This window comes from Sinohyriopsis cumingii, chromosome 4 (assembly GCF_028554795.1).
Source record: "Sinohyriopsis cumingii isolate HCF-2022 chromosome 4, ASM2855479v2, whole genome shotgun sequence".
Classification (NCBI taxonomy): domain Eukaryota; kingdom Metazoa; phylum Mollusca; class Bivalvia; order Unionida; family Unionidae; genus Sinohyriopsis; species Sinohyriopsis cumingii.
The window spans coordinates 26,798,898-26,805,126 of record NC_142964.1 but is presented as its reverse complement, the minus strand read 5'-3'; the positions used below and the strand labels follow the sequence as shown (position 1 = coordinate 26,805,126).

General features: G+C 35.2%; 1 long non-coding RNA gene across 1 annotated transcript; it reads left to right on the top strand.

The window, feature by feature from the left end:
- Positions 1–1,129: 1,129 nt before the first annotated feature.
- LOC149800848 (uncharacterized) lies at positions 1,130–3,241 on the top strand. The gene is made up of 3 exons (XR_016420569.1): positions 1,130–1,286; positions 1,715–1,843; positions 3,160–3,241. It is a non-coding gene; the product is annotated as an uncharacterized LOC149800848 (long non-coding RNA).
- Positions 3,242–6,229: the final 2,988 nt, after the last annotated feature.

Below are 6,229 nucleotides of genomic sequence, written 5' to 3'. Positions count from 1 at the left end.
AACAACCCCACAAGATTAAGTTCACTAAGACCATAGACGTGGGGGTCAGTTTCAAGTCAATACGACATAAATGTGTTATTGTTGACAGTAATTGAATTCCCTCTACATGGATCAAAACCAGTTATTAAAACTCGTAAGGGGGGTGGGGGTGGTGGCTACTGTTCTGTGACTTAAATGCGTAATCATAAGAGATAATTAAACCAAATCTCAAAGGAAATAAAACTAAAATACGGACTGTAGTATGTCAGATTGGGAGTAGGTTCCGATCACATCCATCTTCATTCCTTCGTTCAAGCGCAAAAGAAGGTGCTTATATATATATATATATATATATATATATATATATATATATATATATATATATATATAATGTGTTACAACAGGTAACTGCGCGGAATCAGTCATTTTGTATCAAAATTATTTGCAAAATAAAAATCTTTTGTTTTATTTTATATTCTGAGCCTGAAGAAATCTCTGCCAACAAATTTAAGAGGCGGAGTGAGTGCAAGTCGAATGTACGAGGAACGCATACTTAGATACGAGAACTTATTCAAGCTGAGAATGATGTGGGCTAAAAGTGTTTGAGCAAAATATGGTTTGACTGTCTATCCAAATAGAAGAAAACTAATTGTCCACCAAAAGCCATCACCTTACTAAATTTTGCACCCGTTGAAAGTTTTAAACAACACATACAATGAACTATGTATGTAGTTTAAGATAGAGTACAAAATTAGAATTAAAATTTGCGATCATATTCAGTACTATAATCTTGCCATTAAGTCAGCAAGGACATTAAAATGTATTGTTTTCATTTTAACATTCACTAAACTGTTGATTTATAACGTCGATTTCACAATTTTAATTTGTGACAATTTCCTCAATTAGTGCATGTCAGTTCAGTCATGTGCTTGTTTTTAATTCTTAATACGGTTTTCAAGGAACGAAATAGGTACGGTTTCTTTTGAATCCATGGTGTCAGCAGGAAATTATTAGATGTTTGGGGAGAACAGCAATTTGTCTGATGCTATGCCAACATGACGTATTGACAAATTACCTTCTTCAATTAATGATGAACGACACACTTTCTTGAAAAATCGATTCGTCATCATTCATGGTGTGGAAACTTGTTCCGGGACAGTCTGTATAAATATGCAAGTAAATGAAAGACTCACGGAGTATTCAAACTGATCTGTCACCATTAAAACATTTAAAGATGTCGAAGACAGCCATCCTCATTTTCGTCCTTGTATGCAGTTTGATGGTTATCCACTTTACAGTGGTCCAAGGTAAGCGTTGCATTGACTATCGTCTTTGTCATCGTCGTAGTAGTTAATTAGACCATTACTATGCACAATCATTATCATCATATTACTCGTTGTTGTCTTTGCCGTAGTCGATTTAATTAAGGTTGTCGTTTTCGATATCGTCACTTTCACTGACATTCTCTTCGTCTTCGTCATTATAGCTATAATCGCCAAAACTGCACAAAAACGAACACAACGTTATCAACAAAAGAGGTAGCAACAGAATTATTTTACGACAATATGGACATCTGACAAATAAGTTCCTCATATTTTGTGGTATTTGAATGGTATATTGTCAAAAATAAATAGACCAAACATGAATTTTGAAAACTTCAAAAAGTTTCATATCGCATTTTATTGACATCTTCTTCTTCTTCTTCTTTTATTATTATTATTATTATTATTATTAGGACAACGAGGTAATCCCTGTGTATGCAAGGGCTACTGTGGAGCAGGAGAACAGAGCGCAGGACAATGCCCGTACGATTACAACTTAGTGAATTGCTGCCCCGTACGATATTGAGACCCAAAATTCAAAGGTACAAAATCAAAGATTTATTTTACACCTCCTTGTAATCTGCTCTTACTACCTGACTTGACTCAGTTCTTACTGCTTGTGAATACTGGGTTTTAATATTTTAATTTTTTTATCCTGATGGAGAGAATGGTGGGTTGTTGTTGTTGTTGTTGTAGGGTTTAACGCTATTTTTCAACACAAGATAGGCTATACATGGCGGCCAGTATTAATGGTGGAGGAAGAACCCGGGAAATCCCCTATAAGAAACACCGACCCTCGAGAAGCAACTGGCAAGCTTTCTCACATACCCACATTAGCCGAATCCGAGGCTCGAACCCACGCAGACAGAGGTGAGATGGCAGTGATCCGTAACGGAGAGCGCTTTAGACCACTCGGCCACTCGGGGCCCCGAGAATGGTGGGTAAGAACAAATATGAAAAAGTATGTTGCATTCTGGGAAACTGGTCATGCGTTTTCGGATCTGTTTTCCTAGGCGGACGACGCAAGCAGATAACAAATATAAATACGCAAACTATATATATATATATATATATATATATATATATATATATATATATATATATATATATATATATATATATATATATATATATATATATATATATGAGGAAACTGTTGTGATATTAAAACCAATATATCCTAATCCCAATATATCACAAAGATACAACAACTGTAAACGTTCAGCTATTTACAGTTTGTCAAATCAGATATTTCAATTTGACAAGACCACTCATTTACTTTAAATTGCCTACAGGCTACCTATTTAACTGACTTAAATGAAAGAAACATAACAGGTTCCATCAATTAATCCGATCCATGGCTACCCAAAATCTTTGGCCCATATTACCATATTAAATTTTTATTGCAAAGTTACATTTCAAATAGTAAAGGTACCCTGTTCTCAAAATTTAAAATGAGATACTAAGTATAAATGTATTTGTTAGCTTTTAAGGGCACTTCATTAGTCGACACTGTTGGTTTGAATAAGCTAAACAATTTCTCAACCTTTCCCTCTAACTTCGTCAGGGGAAAAGCAGCCTACAAATAGAACACGACAGAAACACAAAAGCTGAGAAAATACACCCCTCCCCTTCCCACAAAGAGAGTTTACAGAATGAAAATGAACTATATATATATATATATATATATATATATATATATATATATATATATATAGAGAGAGAGAGAGAGAGAGAGAGAGAGAGAGAGAGAGAGAGAGAGAGAGAGAGAGAGAGAGGTTTGTGTGTTCACTTTTCAATATTATGTTAGAGCATTTTACGGAATACGTTTGTAACACTTTTGGTTTTTTATTTTCAGATTAGACGGTGACAACACGGATTTACACCTTTAATATTTCATTATTATTTTGTAAGATCAAAATAAAGCAATTGTGAAATGACAGATGTATTTCTATTTACTGTTCTTAGAGTTTGGATGAATATTCAGAGTTGAAATTGGACATCTGGTTGCCATAACTGACATGTTATTCTTTGTTTTTTGTATGTTTTAAAAGACGTTTTTTATTATTATTATTATCTGTGTTTGATCAACCAAACTGTAAAAATATTTACCTAACGCTAGAAGACAGTCAAAGTCGAACATGTGCCCGTAGCGGTTGACAGCTGCCCATTGGCAAGGTCTGAGGCATTACGTAATCTCATGTACACTGAAGGCTTGACGAAACCAATTAGGTATCTCCGCTTACACCTAGATGATTGTCTTCATATAGCGTATACAGCGTGTCTTGGTGTTACACCTGAAAAAGTTGACTAGGTTAACTTGTGTGGAAAGAAATGTTTCTCTTGCGGTTGCATGAATATTGATCGATCATCCAATGTATCAAATTAAAAAGTACAACAACACTAGGTCAAAAACTATCCTAGCTCTTTCTGAAATAAAACCTCCAGTGCCAGCCATTACCCGATTGAAAATATGTGACAAGAGAAATCCTGCACGATATTATTTTAATGCTCGACATCTCGTGGATCTCGTGGATCTCGTGGATAAGATTTCAACATTTTTTTTAAAGAACTCTTTGGCAAAACCATCAACCGTGCACTTGTCGAGTACCAACAACCTTCTTATTGGTTTCATTCTCAAACCTCTCCATCAGATTTTCTCCAAAATGAACTCTGAGGTTTGTTTATTCCAATATTTGGGAGAGAGGTTGCAATCAGTGTTGCGAATATCCGCCTTGAAATCTATGGTGACTTGAAGATTACATGGTTTTAAAGACTGGTCAATAATCTATACAGAACGTACTCATCGACAATCAAAGTTCCAAATAAACGTTACTGGAAGCAGGGGAAATGTTTTTGATACAGACAGGAAAGAAAATCTTAAGAAACACCTATAAATTTACTTCCCACTCCTGTCAAAACAGCGACCACAAGACAAAAACGACATTACAAAAGGTATTTCGACCCCATAGACAAGACTAAAACGGAATAAGAAGGAAAGAACCGCCATATATTTGGACATGTTGTAGTACCGAAAATGATCCATGAAGATTCTACTCAATGTCCGAAGACAGAACGTGATCTGACGCAAAAATTACACTCGGTTGAATTTCATCCCGTATCGTCTCAGACCACAGTAACTCTCATTCAGTTTGAACGCAAAATAGAAACCGAATTTTATGCATTCTTTGTTCAGCGAAGTAGATTTGTACTTAAAATAGAAACTTTTTAAGCAGTAGCATGGGGACTTGTCATGGTCAAAGACGAGGATGGTGTTTTCTACAGCTGGGTACCATAAAAATGTTTGTACCATGTCACACCGAGGTTTGTTGGAACATACCATGATACCTGCTGTGGTATAATGCAATTTTGTTAGGAACCAACAATTTAATTTTCTGGGGCAGGGGCCTGACACTTTATTTTATGAAAATATCCGTCTCCTCTGTCAACATTTGGAAAATATCTTCATTATATTATTTGAAAAGAAAAAATATGTTGAAGTGAAATACAATAAAATATCGCAGCTCTAAAACATATCGCAGCACCCGCTCACCCATCCCCTAAAATAATGGTCAGAATAATATGGTAGAAGAATTGCTATGTATTTTCTAATTGTTGCATAAGTTGTAATCTAAAAACTAACTATATTTAGGCGATCAAGATTACAATACATCTGATACCCTGCAAAAGGCCTTTTACTGACATTTGAGAGTTTGTTTAAAAAAAGTGTTGACACTAAATCGTACAATTTACGAGCTGTCCTATTATAAGCAGAAAACCTTTGACTGGGATGACAACATCCGGGCAAAATATTTATCAGAGAGGACCAGCAAACTTAAAGCAAACTTACGCAAGAATCAGCATGATAATAAGTTGACTTGAGTAATAATTTAAAATTCAAACAAAACACAACCGCTCTCTAGACAATCTTAAGAAATTCGCAGTCTTGCAAAGGAATACATATACATATACTTAATACATTGGCATACACCAGTAAATAACTAAAAATGACATGTTTATATTTCTTGTTTTAATCCGAAATTTTTATAAAAGTTGGATGTGTCTAGAATATCTTTCGCAACATCTCATTTGGCCACCACGTTTCAAACAATGATTAAAGAACCATACAACAAATACAAATATATTTGTAATATTCAAAATTAATTCATGACAAATGCAACTATTTGGTAAAAATAATGATATTTTTTAATTTGCCTGAAAAATGAAAATATATTGAATATATCATTAAATTTGAAATAAGATTACTCGTGAATTTCCGTATATTCCTTACAGCCAGAAACAACCGAAGTACCGGTACAGTGAAAACGTACTATGGTACGTATCAAGAGAAAGTACACCACTGTAAACCGCAATACTGATAATACCGCGAACCTCTAACATTTTCCATTCAGAACAGGTCCCACAGCAGTGATGAAGACGAAGAGAAAGAAAACTTTGAAACTGCAGTGATGTCACATTGGCCAGAAGAACACTTTGTCTCCTGTTTTGCTCTCACTACTTGGTAGGAAATAAAAAGTACACTCCTGAGCAAACAACATTTTTGTCATGGAATTATCTGTAGTAAAACGTTTATCCATTATATATGAACGAAAATATACTCCTGATTTTATATGCATCGACAGACCACTCCTGGTCAGTACGTTCCCCGGAAAGTGCATGTACCGAAACAAATTCTTTCCGAGTGAGCCCAGCGATAGTGGTTGTGGTTGGAAAACACCTAGGGTAGCATTCACTGTGGTTAACGCATATTTGAATCTATGCGCAGGTACCCGATCATGCAGAAGAAACAGCCTCGTGACCTTTGTAGGGTGTTCTCACATCAAAACTATCCACTTGGAATCATTTTTGGGACAAGCAAATAGATCTGCTATAGCAATTGTTTGGAAAGCCACGCTTGAATACTGCTA